The sequence below is a fragment of the Bidens hawaiensis genome, unplaced genomic scaffold, assembly GCF_021521415.1.
Source record: "Bidens hawaiensis isolate Kalapana, Puna unplaced genomic scaffold, B.hawaiensis_p1.1 tig00030492_1, whole genome shotgun sequence".
NCBI classification, from domain to species: Eukaryota; Viridiplantae; Streptophyta; class Magnoliopsida; order Asterales; family Asteraceae; genus Bidens; species Bidens hawaiensis.
Window position 1 is genome coordinate 94,305 of NW_027495075.1, and position 18,820 is coordinate 113,124.

General features: G+C 35.6%; 1 pseudogene; it reads right to left on the minus strand.

Moving 5' to 3' along the window:
* Positions 1-12,433: 12,433 nt before the first annotated feature.
* Positions 12,434-13,277, minus strand: LOC143580452 (ethylene-responsive transcription factor ERF061 pseudogene; annotated as a pseudogene).
* Between the last annotated feature and the right edge of the window lie 5,543 nt (positions 13,278-18,820).

The following is an 18,820-nucleotide window of genomic DNA, read 5'->3' on the forward strand; positions in this document are numbered from 1 at the left end:
GAGGGGGGTGCTTGACAACACTGAGCGGAAGCTAAAGGGCGTTGAAGAGGCTGCGGCTAAAAAAGTGTTGCTTGCCAACCTCAACAAAAGTGAAGCCGAACGCGCCCGTAACCAAGCTCAAGCTGCCCTCCAGGAAGCTCTGGTTACCAAGGAATGGCTTCTTCGAGAAGCGTTGTCGCAGGTAAGCTTAGCTTCATAATGTCTTCACGCTTTTCTTTGTAACTAGAAAAGGTTTTGATACTTGTATTTTTTCTTGTAGGTTGTGCATCGAGTCTTCACGGACACATCATACGACGATGCCATGAGCGCAGCCCTCAACGCTTCTCACGAGGATGGGGAAAAGGCCGGCTTCCTGCTTGGTCTAGGGTTTGTTGAGAAAGGCATCCCGCCTTCCAACTTCCCTTTATATGATGTTGATACTGAAGCTATATATGACCAAGCAGTGAATCAGTATGCCGCCTTCCCGCATCCGGTGGTGGAGAAGGTGAACGAAGTTGCTGCTGCTGATGATGGGCTAGCCATTCTAAAGACATTCCTTGAACCGCCACAGCCAACTGATGGTGCGGGTACAAGTGGCTTTGGAGGGAGTGGTCCTGAAGCTTGAACCCTAAGATCCCTTTCCACTGTTAGGATAGGTTTAGCTTGTATAGATTTATATTCTTGTAGGCGGGTAGTTACCCGGCCATTCTTGTAATGAGTATTATGAAATATAAATCTTTGTGCGGGTAAGACCGCTACTTTCACTGGATGACTTGCTTTATAAACGTTATATGACTTGCTCATGCATACTTTAGTTTAAATTAGCAATTTTCCAAGTGTTTAGAATAAGTTAACCTTTGAACGTGGTAGATAATAGGTTGAAGTTTTGCTTCCTCCTTCGTGATTGTGCGGGTAGGACCGTCACTTGCACTTTGTAGGATGGCTACACTTTACCTATATATGACCTGCGTGGAGGTTTTCCTCATCTTTTTGTTAGAAATTTTCTAAGTGTTTAGAATAAGTTAACCTTTGAACGTGGTAGATAATAGGTTGAAGTTTTGCTTCCCCCTTCGTGATTGTGCGGGTAAAACCGTCACTTGCACTTGGTAGGATGGCTAAACTTTACCTATATCTGACCTGCGTGGAGGTTTTCCTCATCCTTCTGTTAGAAATTTTCTAAGTATTTTGAATAGGGTAACCGTTCGACGCGTGGTTGTCAATAGGTTAGTTCGGTTTCTTCTATCATGATTTGTGCGGTTAAGACCGGCACTTTCATTTAGTGGGATCACCAAACTTTACCTATGACTGACCTGCGTGAAGGTTTGCCGTTTTTTGTGTTTATACGGGTTTTGCCGCCTTCCACAAGCAACGATTTCTTTACACTTATTTATGCGGTGAAAACCGGCATCAGTGTTTTGAATAAATTAACCGTTCTACGCGCGGTTGTCAATAGGTTAGTTCGGTTTTCCTCCATCATGATTTGTGTGGTTAGGACCGGCACTTTCATTTATTGGGATGACCCAACTTACCTATGACTGACCTGCGTGAAGGTTTGCCGTTTTTTGTGTTTATGCGGGTTTTGCCGCCTTCCACAAGCAACGACTTCCCCACTTATGTATGCGGTGAAGACCGGCATATCAGTGTGGAAAGTTCATAAGTATAAATGTAAGATCATCAGCATCAATGTTCTAAGGAGAATCATTTCCATTAGAAGTGGCTCTGGGCCTTTTCTTTACAAGTTTGGAATTGATCTACATGCAAACTGTGTGATTGAGCTCCCTTCCATGTTGTTGGGATGGGAGTGCCATCGAGCCGATATGCACCTGGTTCGGGATTTCGTTGTTTACGCAGTATGTAGTCTCCGGCGTTGAAGCTGCAATTTTATTCGTGTTTTCCCCAGCTGGGGTTCTACACGCATCAGCCTGCTAAACGTTTGTTACGCCACGAGGTGCGCGAGCGTCCCATCTCTGACGTATGCTTCGACGATGTCCTTCACGTCTGTACATTCTTCAGTGTTGTGGCCTTTTGTCCTGTGAAAGTCACATTATTTGCTCCGATCAGCGTTGTGACGATGTCGGATTATTGGAGCCTTTGGCCATGGGAGCTCCTCAGTGGCGAATATCTCGGTGACGCTTTTGGTGAGTGGCGTCCATCTGGAGTTCTGGTTCGACTGTACGTTATCCCTTCCGCCTAACCGATGTTGCAAGCCGGATGTGTCAAAGTTTATCCTTGACTGCCAAATGCCTAGCTTCCGTTTTTTGTTTAGTCGGGCGGTAAGGACGTTGTCTTCTCTTGTTTTCTGGGTGTAGAGGTTTGTGCTCTGGGGGAGATCTCTACCCAGTTGCTTCTCCGTTTCCGCAAAGCGTTTAGCTGCTGTCATGATGGCATCCCATGTGGATGGCATGCCATCTCTACCCGTTAAGGTGCGGATGAGCTCTGGGTCGTTCGCGCCCTGGGTGAAAGCAGCGCGAACAAGATCTTCGCTAATATTACCCAGACTTAGCTTCTTTGAGTTGAAGCGAGTGATGAAGTCTGGCAAAGATTCATCTTTTTCTCGAATGCAATTGAGGATTGTTCATTGCTCTTCTGTATACTTTCTTTGTTGGCTGAAGTGTTGGCTAAATTTCTGCTGGAAGTCAAAAACAGAATTTAATTAGGAGGTATGGTTTACGGTTGAAGTTTGCTTTTTTTTTTTAATAATAATAATAATAATAGTAACCACTAGTATAGGCAGGACACCTGTCCTTAAGCATTTATTGGGTTTAATTAACTCTTATCTTTCTTTTTTTTATTTAAACTCTCCACTAATAAAAATTATTATGTGAAGTATCACAATCGAAGTTTTATATAATTTACTATAAAACGATTACAATAAAGTGGTAGGCAAACGGGCAACAAGCTGCGCCGCAACCCCCTTTTGAACAGCAAAGCCAATCCTGCTAAAAACGAAGCTTTGGGACCTAGAAGCTGAAGAGGTTCCGTGTACGACGCGCTAAACCCTACTCAAAAATTTCACAGCCTCTGGAGCCAGAAAACCAAATGTATCAAAGGCAAATGGTAGAAAGACATGTTGATTATCTAAACAAGCTTTCTCGTGTTTAACAACTTTGCCCGATTCAGCCTTCAACGCAGCCTGACCCACAACAAACCCACGGTCCCTGAGCCCAACAAGAGGAGACACTCCTGTAAGATCCACACAGGCGTGTTTCCCCCCCTGCCCACCCGAACACAAGAATATACAAGATTAGAAGTTCACACAATAGTAGAATTGTTTACAAGCCAAGCTGAGACAAGCCAAAGTCAGCTTTGTAAAAGAGCTAAGCCAATCTCAATTTGGACGCATAGAATAAAGGAGCTGATTTCATACGAGGAGTTTATTTCAAGCCATGAGCTATTTATACGTAAAGTCGTGTACAACTCATTTGACTCGTTTACTTTTTTTATAGCGAACACTTTCTCTAATCCTACTTATAAAACTCGAACCATCAACCTCATGAGTGAGACGCCATTTTTACATATTGATGTCTCAAGACGATAGGGCATTTGTTTGACTCGTTTAATGTTTGAAGTATGCGATTAATGTTTTTAAAACATAAATGTTTTAATTCAAATATATATACATCCAGATCATATCTTGTTTCAGCCCCACATATTTATCACTAGAATCCCATCAGCTTGTCAACTGAATAAAGCCCATTTTTGTCTTTATAAATAACAAACGTTCTCTCATATAAAGTGGACATGTCTAGAGATTTGTAACTTTTATGTCACTTAAAAACTAAAAAAACTCATGTAAAATCTAGTTGGTTTAAAACAACACTCATTTGTGTTGACACGGTAAAAATGATATTTTTATTACACCATGTATAATATTGACTGGTGAGTGTCATTCATCTTCTTCTTCATTGACTAGACATTCCTTGGCCCCGTCTTCTTCTCTATCGGACGTTTTGTACAAAATGTAGACATTTTCAAGCCCAAAACGCCCCCCCGGGGGAGGGGGTACTAGGACGTTTTGGGGGCTTTATCCACACCACAACGCACCATAGCGTTTGGTCTTAAGGAGTACATTGTATGAATAACAAATCACCGATTTTTTAGATAATATGGCATGGGGCCAGTGACAAAACCACCCCCCTCATATTGGGGCCAACCACCGGCAAAACATTTGGAAGGAATTTCGTTGACTGATTCATGCTGCGGTATAAAAAAAAGTACGTTTTTATTGTTATTTTCAAAATAACCGTCAGACAACAGTAACAATTAAAAAAAGTTAATTAATTTATCAAATAATATAAAGAGAGAGCTTTAGTTTTGGTCCCTGTGGTTTCTTAAAATTATCAATTTTGATTCAATAGTTTATTTTAGACTTTTTTTTGTACGACAGTTTCAATTAACTATCAATTTTAATCCGACCCATTAATGGGATCCACCAACCGTTAGTTAGTACAACTTTGAGGGGTTTTTTATATTTTTCACAAACTTTTAATTCATATGAATATTTCTTTTTTTTTTACTAATATAAGTTTTATACTTTTTGTTATTTTCTAACTATTATGGTTTATTATATTTGTTTATATATAAATATATACTTCTTTATTTTTTTAAAATATTTTTTTTTCTGAAACTAGAGCTTTTATGCAACTGTGTATTTATTTATTTATATTTGAATGCTTTTATTTTTACTTTTTATAGCCGTAATAATATATAGGCTTTAAAAAACAGAACATTTATTTTTTTTAAGTTTCATTTTAATTCTACACTTCTACTGACTATAAATAATTTAGAAAACTTAACTTTTCTGCTTTTATTTCTCGATGGTAAAAAGAGCATATATTTATTTTATATTGTTTTTTTACTTTTTAAATGACGGAGGGTTTTTGAAAATCTGTTTATAGTTTTAATTCTTGGTTGGTATTTTTTTTCGAACAACTAAATTTTTGTACTCTATAGAGTTTGAAACAATTATTTCATGTCTTAATCACCTTGCCAGCCCATCAAAATGGGAATGACGTCTTGGTTTGTATTTATTAAAAATATACACTAGCATAAAGGCGTCAGTTTTGAAAAAAATATATTTATTAAAAATAAAAAGTGTAAAATATTTATATATAAACAAATATAAGAAACCGTAATACTAAAAAATAACAAAAAGTATAAAACTTAATTTTGGTAGAAAACCCAAAAATTCTTATGATTAAAAGTTTGTGAAAAATACAAAAAAGCCCCTCAAAGTTGTATTAACTAACGATTGGTGGATGGCATTAATGAATTGGACTAAAACTGATAGTTAATTGAAACTATTGAACAAAAAAGCCTAAAATAAACTATTTGACCAAAATTGATAATTTAAAAACCCGCATGGACCAAAATCAAAGTTCTATCTAATATAAATAAAACATTCATTTTATAGTTAATGGCCATTTTCGTCCTTGTGGTTTGCTACTTTTGCCACTTCAGTCCAAAGTTTGAAATTTTATCAGTTTAGTCCTTGTAGTTTTAAACTTTAGCCAATTACCCCCCCCCCCCCCCCCCGGCGGTCTAACGGCATCCAACTACGTCATTAGTTTAAGGGGTATTTTTGTTTTTCTCCTGTTTATTTTTAGTTAATGGTCAGTTTCGTCCCTATGGTTTGATACTTTTCTACTTAAGTCCAAAGTTGAAATTTTGTCAAATTTATGTTTAGCTTAATTCAGTTTTTTTTCCTACTTCAGTCTATGATGGAATTCATTGGTAAAGTAGTCAGGGTAATTCCCTAAAACCGAACTATACCGAAAAACTAAAATCGTTTCTCTGATTAATGCATAATAGTTAGGGTTTAGAGATTAACATATCATAGCAAACATCTTGGTCGATATCAACATCCGGATGTCGAATATCCTGCATTTCCATGTTTGCTGAAGAAAATCGATACACTAGATGTTAACCAAAGAAATGATTTTAGTTTTATCGGTATAGTACAGTTTCAGGGAATTACCTTGACCACTTTACCAATGAATTCCACCATGGGGGGAGAGTTTAGGAAATGTCAAGAAACTAAATACGAGGGGGGGGTGTATGATTATTGTTGTCGACAGAGTAAATGTAGACCTGGTTTGGTCGATGCTCGATAGTTTTGGGTTTAGATTATGCTCTTAGGGGTTATAGACAAAAAACAAAACAAAAAACAAAAAACTGAATTAAATTAAACATAAAATTGACAAAATTTCAAACTTTGGACTGAAGTAGCAAAAGTATCAAACCACAAGGACGAAACAGACCATTAACTAAAAATAAACAAGAGAAAGACAAAAATACCCCTTAAACTAACGGCATAGTTGGATGCTGTTAGACGGGGGGACGTAATTGGCTAAAGTTTAAAACTATAAGGACTAAATTGACAAATTTTCAAACTTTGAACTGAAGTGGCGAAAGTAGCAAACCACAGGGACGAAAATGGCCATTAACTCTTTCTCTCAACTCAAACCCTCAATTCAATTTTATTATGGATTTTTCATCTGATGACGAATCTACTTTTGTCGTTCCGCTTTTTATACACACGATCGTGCTTGATGCGGTCGCTATCATAATGAGAAAAACTGCTTTGAACAAAGAACGTGAAGTAGTTCACGAGTGCCTAGTAGCTTATTACTTTGCCGACAATTCGGTATATGACGAAAAAATGTTTAAGATACGTTTTCGTTTGAGCAAAAAGTTATTCATAAACACAACTAAGGATTTAGAAGCCTACCTCCCGTTTTTTAGATTAGCAATGGATGTAAGAGAACGCTGAGGTTTTATTACTTACCAAAAGTGCACCGCTGCAATATGTCAATTAGGGTGCCGAACAACATCAGGCGCTTGGGATGAATACTTAAGAACTCCCAAGAGATCCGTATGAGAAAGTACGCACAAATTCTGTAAGTATATTGTCCGGCTTTATGGGCAAAAATATATGAGAAAACCCAATCGAAATGACATTCAACAGTTATACGAAACGCGTGAATCTAAACACGGTTTCCCGGGAATGCTTGGAGTTATGTTTTTTATTTAGTATTTTAAGTGTAATGTAATGTTTTTATATATATATATATACCTATCTAATAAAAGAGTGGGTTTTTCACCAAATCTCTTCAAAGTGCCACGTGTCATTTCCTACTTTTTTTTTCCATTTTTTTAGTATCTTTTCAAAATCAAAATCCAAACTCAAATCATGCCTCTTCGTCATTATAGAATAGATATTGAAATTGGTAAATCTTCAACTTTAAACGGTATGTATCAAAGCTGATGTAGATCGTTAAACAATTGATCAATCTTCAACATCTGATGTCAATCGTTAATCCGATTCATTTAATCTTAGTAATCTGATTCATATACTCCTCAACCCTAATTCGATTATATAATCTGATTATACCATAATTCAATTATACAATAATCCGATTATGCCAATATAAAGATTCAATTAATCAGATTATTGAATATCTTGCATAAATAATTGCATTTGATTACTAATCTGTAAAGCTATATGCTTGAATTATGAATCCTAATTTTTTTAAAGATGGCTTAATTTTGTGTTGTTAAGGTTTTGGTTTTCATGAATACTCATTGTGATCACTTAAATTTAACCTACATGGTTGTTTTTTACTTGTGAACACACTTGAGTTCATACCATTTGAAATTGCTTTTGGTCGGTTCAGCTTATGTTTGTATGATTTAGTGTGTTTTTAGACCATCTATTCTATTAAATTTATGCCCTTTTATTTTGACTAACCTGCTTCTAATCTGCAATGTTCACTTCTATCTAACCTGCTATGAACCATTATACAAATCGCAAACCAAATCGTTTACTAAGATTTGAAACATTTATTATATTGTTTTTTTTTTTTGGTTTTATACGTGTAATCCGATCTTTGTTCCTTTGATTAGGTGATGTTGGCAACACTATATGTGTCATGTGTTTTAAGGGACTTAAAGTTCTACCATATCATTATTGTTATTTTATCAATGATCGATCAAGCTCTTTGTCATTTTTTGCTTTATAAATTGTCAACCAGGTTCTTTATAATTTTAAAAAAATTAAAGATGTCTTTGGTAGATGAAGAAAGAACCTTGGGTTTAGGGATTAGGCCAACAACCTTAATTATTTGTATTATCTAGCATACAACTTTAGTCATTTATGATTATACCCTTTTTAATATGTAATCCTATTATACATATTCGTATTATCGTCTTCATCATCGTAGTGAACGATTTTGTTTAAATTCCAGAAATATTTATCGTATCATCGTTTTCATCATCAAAACGAACAGAAGTTTGATTAATTATTGCAAATAAATGATCAACTTAAGTTCAATCGATAAAAATTAAACCATTGAAATTGATGATACATATATTGATTCCTATTCATATTTTAATTGATTCAGATGGTTAATTTGGTTCATAATTTGAACACCATAATTTTGTGTTTGTTGGAATTTTGTTTTATGAAATTCTGTTGCAAATTGCTTGTGGTAATTTTCTGAATGGAATTTCTAACGAGTTACCTGACAATTTCATATCAAAATCAAGATTACTAACCTTATGGAGCTTCAACACTCTAAAGGTGACGATTTGTTAGACTTTTTTAATACTACAATTTATAAGTTTATGCTATTTATTTGATTATATTTTTATTAGATTTTTTTAAATAGGTTCACTAAATTCTAAAAGGAGTTTCAAACTGGTTAACTAGTAGGTTGCGGGTCGAGTTCCTATTTGCTACGGAACAGTTCTGATGTGTTTACGAGTGTGATACACATTACCTATGTGATTGGTTTTGAAGATTTGCAGGCAACAGTACTTCTGGAATTTCATTATGGGACAACGACTAAAATGGATTAATCATATTAAAATTCTTTAACAAAAATGTTAACGGGCCAGAAAAGAACTTTATAAAAACTCTGTTTGTCAACCGGTCAATTTAAGTTACGGTCTATCCGTGGGTCAAAACAAGTTAACCAAGTTGAAGATGCATTATTTGATGGAAGATTAATACAATAATCTGGTGTAGCAATTTCAGAAGTTTTGACTAAAACACTGTAAAAAGGTTCATTTTGCACAAGGTTAATTGGTTAATAGGTAAATTTAGATTATAGATTGGCGGTTGACAAAGAAAAGTCAACCTGCAAGTGCTAAACTTTTGCAAAGGACTTTCAGGTATTGAAACAGGCTAAGATTAAAGTTAGTTACATAAAAAATACTTTTTATGGATTTAATTTCGGAAAATTAAATGGTTTGCCAAACGAATTTGTTCCAGGTTAATTCAAGCCATTAGTCTTGAGTTATGAATTAGTTCATAAACCCATTTTTATTTTCATTTCGAGTTAATTTGTAATTATTTGTGTTGTATCTATATCAAGTTTTATGTTGCTTAAGATACAATTTATTTTTTAAGTGTTTGCTAATATATATCTGTTTTTTCTCTATGTTTTTAACTTTTTTTTAATTGTTTTTCTTTAATAAATAAGTACTTCAAGATGCCACTTGTCATCTTCTTAGCCATTTTTATCAATTGTAACCCATTTTCATAAAATGGTATCTCATTCGATTTAACCCGCTCCAATAGAAATAACTAGATCCAGTTTTTTCATTCTTTTTTTCGTTTTCTATCAACCCTAATTCCAGTTCCTCTCTACTGCTAGCATCTACGCCATCACCTACCTTAATTCCAGCTTGATTTTATCAAAATCAAAATCGGATCTGGTTCTTTTTGTGCCATCGCCATCGCCTTCATTCTGCTGAACAGCCACCGCCGTCGCCTCCTTCATCGCCACCGCCGTCGCCGCCTCTCTTCCGTAGCCACCTGTCATTCTAATGATCATCTAACTTCTTATTTTCCCGCCCATGTATTTTTTAGGGTTTATTCACAAAATAAACAATACACAATCTACGGGTTTTCCATCTCCGGCTTGCATCTCAGAAGGCTATGCCTATATGCTATTTCTTTTTCATACAAATGTTTTGCTTGGTCGATTTGGTGAAGGGTTTCGATTGATAACGAATAATATCAAACCACCTCTTAATCGATATTATACAATTGATCAATCGATTTCTCTCTCAAACAAAATGTTTGGACAATTTGGTGAAGGTTTTCGATTTTTAGATTGTTATATATGGTGGTGATCGGTAATGATGGTGAAGACTTCAATCTGAAAAGAAATTGGGGCTAACTCCGATAAGTTATGCTGGAAATGGAAAAATGTTGCCATTGAGGTTTGTTTTTGTTTTTATATTTTTATATATGTGTTCATTGTGAATTTGATTGTTTTAAAAGTCAAATTTTTATTGCAAAATTGATTTGCTTCTTTTGTGATCTAACTTCCATTTAATATGAAAATTAAAACAATTAAATTATGCATTAATCGGTGACAAGTTATTTGCGTTAGACGACATAATGATATTATATGCATTTCAATTTTACCTAATATCTTTTACAATTTATGTTTTATTAGCAAGATTTCTGAATCAATTCTACAAGAAACAAGCTGAAGACTCTAAAGAAATTGTTGAATATCAACAACCGAATTTGCTAAGGTTAGGCTATTTAATTTACATTATTATGTTTGCAAAACAAAAGTTTAATTTCTTTCAACATGGATGTGTGTTTCATTATTATAACTAATTTTATTTATTTAGCCTCTTAGTCTTGACATACTAGATGGGTCACGAGTTCAGCCAGGTTGGGTAGCAAGTGGGCTGCTTTGGGTTGAACTGTGAGCGTTTTTTTTTCTATATTTTATATGCATTTCATTTTATCCTTAATTTGAGATCTTTGAAATTATCAGGGAATTTTCTAAAATTACCAGAATTATATAGTATCATTACATATTGACTCACAAAACTGTTTTGACTAACAAGTCAACTGAGGTAGAAATAAAATGTCAAAACAACAGTTTACTTTGGGGATAAAGGACAAATTGATAAAAGTCTAAATGTTCATAATTTGTGCTCTTTGAAATGAATATAAGGAATTCTACTAGAAATACAGTAAATATATGGATTGGAGTTAATCATGTTGCTAGATCATAGGCACAAGGAAGAAGCTGAAATTTGCCGTTTTATAAAAAGAACTATAACTTAGAAACATATACTAAATTACTAATAGTCCATGCATGCCTTCTTTCTTAGAATCAAGATGCATAATTTGGTCATAGATCATTATTGTAGCTTCTTGACTGTTCTTTCTTTCAATCGGTTTGCTTTGGAGGTGAATATTTGTTTCTACTTATAACGCCTTATATAAGGGTAAAAAGCTTTCAAATGCTTTTAAACATCTTCTATTCCAGATGCTTGTGATGATGGTACCCAGGATAATGATTTATAGTGGAATCATTAAGGTCAAAATAATAATGAAAAGATTTATATATAAACCAACTTATATATATAAAAAAGAGTGTGCAAAATCATGCACACTTAATTGAAAATTAGACGTGAATGTGAAAATTGATGGTTGCAAGTTACACAACACACATTGGTCATCTTCAAATTATACTTGGAGCATTTTGAATTATACGGTTCAAACCGTTCAATAAATTTGGGTTAGGTCAAAGCAACAAATAATACAAGTGCAATAGTGGGATCTGTATTTGCATTGCAGATCATATAGTTGAAGACTACAAAAAGAATTAAGAGTCAACAGATGCCTTTGCTGCAAGAGTAGTTTGATTGGCATATCATTGTTTTGATTTGAATCAAATACTTAAAGTCTGCATTATAATGTTTGTATATTTCATTTACTTTCGCCATACTATAGTTTATTCAAATATGCAATAGGTATATGTTTGTTAATGTGTAACATTTACAGTTTTAAAGTAAATCATGCTCAACTGGATAATTAATAAGATAAAATTTAGCAAGCTTTTCAGTTCGTTGGCTCCACACTTTAAAGGGTAAATTGTTCTCTTATTGCCCATATTGCCTTTTTTCCCCCTAAAAATCATTTTTAAGATAACACCTCGCCTTGTAAATGAATTAGACGACTTTATTTATCATTTTTTTTTATTTATATAGCTATGACTTATACAATTTAAATTGATCAACCCGTGTAACACACGGGTCCTTAGCCTAGTGTGTGTGTATATATATATATTATGTTCTTTTTTAATTTTATAATTTTAGGTATATTTAGAATTTTAATATATTAAAATAATTATTTTATTTGAAAGCGAAGCAATTTGAGGAGTATTTCTTTGATATTATGTAAAAGAAAAGTGGAGTGGGCTAATGTAACACTAACGTGATAAGGTGAAAAAATAATGAATTGATCACCGAATACACCCTGGAGTCTAATTGATTAGTTGGTTTACAGGTTCATGTTTCTCTGTGTATTTTGATAAAAGTAGCATTTGACTCCTACAACTAGAAACTACAAACTTATCACATGTATATTACTCAAAAACACAAGTTTCTCAACTAATCATCGTTGACTACCCAAAAGTCAAAATTAAAGCTCCCTAATTAGCAAGTATTTCCCAAATTAAATCCAAATCATACGACGGCATCCCCTCAAGCGACCACCCATCCGCCTCCGTCAACTCCCCGGAAACCGAACAACCCGAAGAAGAACCATTCTCACTCTTCTCACTCCCGCTGTAACTCTCTCCATTACCGGTTAACTTTTCCTTCTCTCTCTTCGACCGCTTTTTAGCTTTCTCTCTCTTCACTTTCTGACAAATCGTTTCTATTTTATTATCCACCGCCGCCCTCAAAGCACCCAACTTCCGGTCATCTCCGATCACCGTCGCCGCCGTGACGTCATTCAAATTCGGGAAATTCAAACGCGCGTACTCGCCACGTAGCTTATACGCGGCTCGATCGTAAGCGTAAGCCGCCATCTCCGGCGACTCGTAGGTGCCTAACCACACGCGCATCCTGTTCTGCGGCAATCTAATCTCGGCCACCCATTTGCCCCATTGCCGTTGCCTCACGCCTCTAAAAGATTTCTTTTTGTAGACGTTGTTAGGGTTTGTAAACTGGTCAGAAACCCTGATTGGATTTGGGTCAAAATTGGATGTGAAATTGAGAATTAGATCTCTTTGTTTCAAGTAAACGGAAGACCCAGTTGCCAATTGGTCTTCTGATGATGAAGATGACGGTGAGCAGTGAGAGAAGATTGAATCCAGAGTGCTTCGATTCGAACCGGTTAAGATCAAATTGGATAACGAAGATCGAATTGAATGGCTGATTGAGGTTGAGGTTGAATTAAAGGGATTGATTGTGTTTTGTTGCATGATTGATTTGGGAATTTGATTGTGAATTTTGGAGAAGATGATGAGGATGATGATAAAGCTGGTTATTAATGGAGGAAGAGAGGTAGAAGAAGGAGAGTGAATTTGTTTAATAATATTATTTTCATTTCATTTGGAGTGGTATTTATAGACAAGTTTGTTTTGGTGGGGAAGTATTATTATTATTTTCGTTTGGAATTTGTTGAAAATGGCTTTAAATGAAGATTGACTTTTTTTTTAACCCTTAAAAGGGGTATGAGATTTAACAAAAACTCCTGGTGGATCTATGTTGTGAAACTAAATATAAATAAATGATCATAATTGTTTCAATAAATTTGCCTTTTGACTCTATCAAACACTTTTAAACAAAATGAGTTTAAAATGTAAACGGTGTTTGACTATTTTCTTTATTGATGGTCGCATTCACACAATTTGAGATTAACATAAAATGAGTTTAAAATATAAAACGGATTTTCTTTTTTGATGGTCGCACAACTTGAGATGCTTTCATATCGTATTGAACTTTACCAAAGGGTTGTTTGGCAAGTTTATGCAGAGGTCTGGCCGATTAAAAGGTAAATGGTGTTTGTTTTTTGAAAAAAAATTATGCGGAAGCTCTTCTGTCTGCGTCGTGCATACCATGCACAGACATGAGCTTCATTAAAAAACCTCTACACGGGCTCTTCTTGGTGAAACCTAACACAATCTCTTTTTACCTCTTTCTAATTTCACAAATTGTTAGACTCCATTTTGTATATTTAGTCTTTTGTATTGATTCGGTCATGTATTTGGGCCGATAGGTCATTTTGTACGTAGTTGGGCCACGGTCCATTGTAAAGAAGCCCATTGGGCATTGGATGTGTTTACTTATCATGCATGCTTCCCTACAAGTAGGAAGCATGCCATGAGAAGTAAGTTGTTGATTATTCAATAGAAAACCTTTTGGCAAAAATTCAATCACTCTAACTTTTTCTCTTCTCTTCTCTCTCGGCTCTCTCTCTCTCTCTCTCACTCACCTTTCCTTAACTGAAAATAAACTCAAGATCCGAGACCTCTTGGTTGCTTAGTTTGATTTCCGCTAGCACTAAGTTAGGTTGATCCAAAGACGTTGTTAGATCCACCCACGTAGGGACCTACAATTGGTATCAGAGCATCGGCTCATTAGTTGAGGGTTTTTGGATCACAACCTTGGGTTTTGATCTTGAAAAAAAGAAAATAAGTGTTCAAGTGTTTTTGACAAGAAAATCTTCAAAAACAACAAAAAAAAAACAAGAAAAATATCAAAAATACAAAAAGAATTGGTAAGAACTTCATAAAATGTCTTAGAAAGTGTTCTTGGTGAAAGTTTTAAGTGTTAAAAGTAGTGTTTACGGGTTTCAAGTTTGTGGGTTTGATAAGTTAAAAATTTCGCTTCGCTCAAGCATTGTACCAAACCTTGTACTTGTACTGACAAAAGTGGATGAAAACAGATCCCAAGGAAGATTTGCTTTCAGAAAGATAAAATTATTTCGCTTCGCTTAGGATCCTTTCGCTTCGCTTTGGATTCTTTCGCTTCGCTTGAAGCTGTTTTGTACGAAAAAGTTGACTATTTTGAAGATTAAGCTTTGTTGAAGGCTTGTAACTACTTAGACCATGGCTAGCACTGATTTAGAGCTATTGAAGGGTTATTTGCTGCTGGAAAATCAAGTGGGAACACCTCAAAAACCTCCTAAGTTTATGACCTTAGATGATAACTTTATTGATTTTAAATGGAGGTTCATGAATTTTATCTCATTAACTGAAACTGATTTGATGAGATGTTTTGAAGAGGGCCCTCATGTTCCACTAACTCGCACTGATGCTAGGGAACAACCTAAGGCACCTGAAAATTATGATCAAGATGATATGGATAAGTTAGCACAAGACAAGAAAGCGTTTCTGCTGTTGACAGTTTGTCTTTCAAATGAGATCACTGAGACTCTACGAGAACACAGAAGTGCCAAGGGATTATGGGAAGCTCTAATTGAGATGGTTGAAGGAATCAAATTCAGAGTGCCAAGGGATTATGGGAAGCTCTAATCCAGAGTGCTTCGATTCGAACCGGTTAAGATCAAATTGGATAACGAAGATCGAATTGAATGGCTGATTGAGGTTGAGGTTGAATCAAAGGGATTGATTGTGTTTTGTTGCATGATTGATTTGGGAATTTGATTGTGAATTTTGGAGAAGATGATGAGGATGATGATAAAGCTGGTTATTAATGGAGGAAGAGAGGTAGAAGAAGGAGAGTGAATTTGTTTAATAATATTATTTTCATTTCATTTGGAGTGGTATTTATAGACAAGTTTGTTTTGGTGGGGAAGTATTATTATTTATTATTATTATTATTTTCGTTTGGAATTTGTTGAAAATGGCTTTAAATGAAGATTGACTTTTTTTATAACCCTTAAAAGGGGTATGAGATTTAACAAAAACTCCTGGTGGATCTATGTTGTGAAACTAAATATAAATAAATGATCATAATTGTTTCAATAAATTTGCCTTTTGACTCTATCAAACACTTTTAAACAAAATGAGTTTAAAATGTAAACGGTGTTTGACTATTTTCTTTATTGATGGTCGCATTCACACAATTTGAGATTAACATAAAATGAGTTTAAAATATAAAACGGATTTTCTTTTTTGATGGTCGCACAACTTGAGATGCTTTCATATCGTATTGAACTTTACCAAAGGGTTGTTTGGCAAGTTTATGCAGAGGTCTGGCCGATTAAAAGGTAAATGGTGTTTGTTTTTTGAAAAAAAATTATGCGGAAGCTCTTCTGTCTGCGTCGTGCATACCATGCACAGACATGAGCTTCATTAAAAAACCTCTACACGGGCTCTTCTTGGTGAAACCTAACACAATCTCTTTTTACCTCTTTCTAATTTCACAAATTGTTAGACTCCATTTTGTATATTTAGTCTTTTGTATTGATTCGGTCATGTATTTGGGCCGATAGGTCATTTTGTACGTAGTTGGGCCACGGTCCATTGTAAAGAAGCCCATTGGGCATTGGATGTGTTTACTTATCATGCATGCTTCCCTACAAGTAGGAAGCATGCCATGAGAAGTAAGTTGTTGATTATTCAATAGAAAACCTTTTGGCAAAAATTCAATCACTCTAACTTTTTCTCTTCTCTTCTCTCTCGGCTCTCTCTCTCTCTCTCTCACTCACCTTTCCTTAACTGAAAATAAACTCAAGATCCGAGACCTCTTGGTTGCTTAGTTTGATTTCCGCTAGCACTAAGTTAGGTTGATCCAAAGACGTTGTTAGATCCACCCACGTAGGGACCTACAATTGGTATCAGAGCATCGGCTCATTAGTTGAGGGTTTTTGGATCACAACCTTGGGTTTTGATCTTGAAAAAAAGAAAATAAGTGTTCAAGTGTTTTTGACAAGAAAATCTTCAAAAACAACAAAAAAAAAACAAGAAAAATATCAAAAATACAAAAAGAATTGGTAAGAACTTCATAAAATGTCTTAGAAAGTGTTCTTGGTGAAAGTTTTAAGTGTTAAAAGTAGTGTTTACGGGTTTCAAGTTTGTGGGTTTGATAAGTTAAAAATTTCGCTTCGCTCAAGCATTGTACCAAACCTTGTACTTGTACTGACAAAAGTGGATGAAAACAGATCCCAAGGAAGATTTGCTTTCAGAAAGATAAAATTATTTCGCTTCGCTTAGGATCCTTTCGCTTCGCTTTGGATTCTTTCGCTTCGCTTGAAGCTGTTTTGTGCGAAAAAGTTGACTATTTTGAAGATTAAGCTTTGTTGAAGGCTTGTAACTACTTAGACCATGGCTAGCACTGATTTAGAGCTATTGAAGGGTTATTTGCTGCTGGAAAATCAAGTGGGAACACCTCAAAAACCTCCTAAGTTTATGACCTTAGATGATAACTTTATTGATTTTAAATGGAGGTTCATGAATTTTATCTCATTAACTGAAACTGATTTGATGAGATGTTTTGAAGAGGGCCCTCATGTTCCACTAACTCGCACTGATGCTAGGGAACAACCTAAGGCACCTGAAAATTATGATCAAGATGATATGGATAAGTTAGCACAAGACAAGAAAGCGTTTCTGCTGTTGACAGTTTGTCTTTCAAATGAGATCACTGAGACTCTACGAGAACACAGAAGTGCCAAGGGATTATGGGAAGCTCTAATTGAGATGGTTGAAGGAAATGTTGAAATTAGAGAAAACAAGAAAGCACTATTGAAGGAAGAATTCAACATGTTCAACCATCATCAAGGTGAAGCTGTGCTAGACTTAGTAAGAGGTTTGAGAAACTCATGGTCAAAGTTAGAGCTGCAGGTGTTAACATTCCCAACACTGAGGTCAATCACAAGTTGATGAACTCTTTGCCTTACAGTTGGAGTGTAAACACAATAACGATCAAGAGAACCACCAATCTGAATGGGATGACAAATAGTGAATTGATATCCACTATCAAATCATTTGAAATGGATGAACAGATGAGAATGAACAATCACATGAATTCTCTGAATCAAGCCGGAGTAAGTACTACATCTTCAAGTGTGCCAACTGCTTTTGTCAGCAAAACCCAACAGAATGTGTATCCTGTAACCAATCCTAAGTACTCACCAAGTGTTCCTTCACAATCAACAGCATTCATCTCTACCAGCAACCCATCAACTCCATCCAGTGCAAGTTCGTTTCAAAAGGCAGTTGACAGTGCAGTTGCTCAAGCTCTGAAGGCACATGGAATTTCTGCAACAAAACCTCAAGCAAACAAGCCCTCCAGCTATTGTGAAGCCATTCCCATGCTGAATGATTCAAATGTGACACTTGTTAAAGCTTTTCTGTCTTGTCATGAAGAGCTATTGCAAGGGAATCTGTTACCAGCTCAGTTTGAGATAGGTGATTTGAAAGACACCAATCAAAAGGATCTTGAGAAAATGGACATCAAGTACCAGATGGCCATGGCTGTGTAAAGGGCCACCAACTTCATCAAAACTTACGGGAAAGACAACTTTAATGATTCTGATCGAAAGAGAATTGGTTTCGACAAGAGCAAGCTTCGATGCTACAATTGTGCAGAAATGGGTCACTTTGCCAGGGAGTGCACAAATCCTCCCAAACCAGCAAACGATATTCATGTGATAGAAGTAACTGATGAAGAGAATGCGAAAGCTGCTGGAAAGAGGCCTGAGGAACACAAGCCAAACAACTCAGCTCCAAGAATTGGGAATCGTCCACACAAGGGCAGCTCAAGCTCAAACTCACGAGCCCTTGTCTCTCAAACAGAGGTCCACACTGGTATGGATTGGGATGAACAGTTTTAAGCGCTGCAGAATCCTCTCAATATGGCTGGCATGGCTTTCACTTCAAACAATGAGGCCTCTTCATCTTCTGCTGATGGTTCAAATGCATCACACCTTGATGAGATAAAACGAAATCTTTGCATGGAAGCTTGTGTTAATAAGGTTACATACTATACATACTTACAAGACGAAGTTTTGAAAGAAAATGCAAAACTTCGTCAGTTGAACACTGAATATGTAAAAGCTGATAAGATCTACATTGAAAAGATCAAAACTCATCACGATGATGTAGCT